The sequence below is a fragment of the Psammomys obesus genome, unplaced genomic scaffold, assembly GCF_907164565.1.
Source record: "Psammomys obesus unplaced genomic scaffold, mPsaObe1.curated_primary_1811, whole genome shotgun sequence".
In the NCBI taxonomy this organism is placed as follows: domain Eukaryota; kingdom Metazoa; phylum Chordata; class Mammalia; order Rodentia; family Muridae; genus Psammomys; species Psammomys obesus.
The window spans coordinates 10,707,839-10,709,412 of record NW_026596064.1 but is presented as its reverse complement, the minus strand read 5'-3'; positions in this window follow the sequence as shown (position 1 = coordinate 10,709,412).

Genomic DNA, 1,574 nt, shown 5'->3' with positions numbered 1-1,574 from the left:
AGTGAACCGGAGTTCCCCTTTCTTCATATCCTACCCCTGCTTTTGTTATTGTTTCGTTGGTCTTAGCCACTCTAAAATCTCAAAGTTGTTTTGATTTGCATTTTCTTAACTTGCTAAGGATGAGGAACATTTTTCGAGACATTTCTTAGCCATTTTGATTTCTTCCTTTGAGAACTTCCTGTTCAGCTCCACGGTCTACTTTTTAATTGGGTTGCTTGTTTTCTTAACTCTTTGTTTTCTGCGTTCTTCATATGGTCTGGATATTAAGCCTCTGACAGATGTATGGCTGACAGATGGCAAAGATTCGCTCCTATTCAGTGGATTTCCTCTTGACTTGATGGTTTCCTTAGCTGTGCAGAAGCCTTTTAGTTTCTTGGAGTCCCACTTGTCAATTGTTGGCACCACCAATTTCTGGGCAAATGGAGTCCTAGTCAGAACATCCTCACCTACCCCCGTATCATGTAGGGTACTGCCTGTGTTTTCTTCTAACAGTCTCAGATCTCACATTGAGGTCTTTGATCCATTTGGAATCAGTTATTGCGTAAGGTGATGGGGACAGGTCTGATTTCATTTTTAATACAATGGTCTCAAGTTCTATCCATTTACCTGCAAATATCCTAATATCTATCCATCTAGACATTGAGGCTAGTTCCATTATCTTGGTTATGTTCAACGGTGCCTTCAAAAGCACGGGTATGCAAGCACCTCTGCGGTATGCTGATTTAGAATCCTTCATGTGTATAGGTGACTGTAGGATAGTTCTGATTTAGTATTTGAAGTGCCACCATACTGATTTCTGTGGTAACTTCATTAAGTTTACATTCTTACCTATGGTGTACAAAAGTTCCTGTCTCTCCATATCCTCAGTGGTATTTCTTGTGGTTGGTTTTCTTGATTGTCGTTCTGACTCTGGTGAAATATAATCTCAGTGTTGTTTTAATTTGCATTTCTTTGATAACTAAGGGTACTGAGCAGTTTTTTTTTTTCATTTTATTTCTTCCTTTGAGAACTGTCTATTCAATCCATTATCCCATTCATTACTAGACTTTTTTTTTTTTTTTTCCTTTTTGGTGTTTAACTTTTGGAGAATTTTTTTTTCCTCCTTTAATTAAAATTTGCATTTCTTTTTTAAAAAGTGTGTGTGTGTGTGTGTGTGTGTGTGTGTTGGGGCTGGAGAGATGGCTCAATGCTTAAGAACACTCGTTCTTTCAGAGGACCCAAGTTCAGTTCCTACCACCCATATCAAGCAGCTCACAACTTCAGGGGGTCTGACATTATCATCTGGCTACTGTGGATACTAGAACTCAGGCGGCATATATTTACACAGACAAACATGCTTAGCTTAAAAAGTGAACATTTCTGTGTGAGAATGGACATGAACTTGCCACAGCATGTGTGGAGGTCACAGCATAACTTTGAGAGTTGGTGCTTTCTTTCCAGTATGGAATCCAGGGTTGAGCTCACAGTCAGTCCTGGTGACAAGGGCCTTTTTCCTTTGAGCTAGTATGCTGACCCCAGATGTTTCTTTTTTCTTTTCTTTTCTTTTCTTTTCTTTTCTTTTCTTTTCTTTTCTT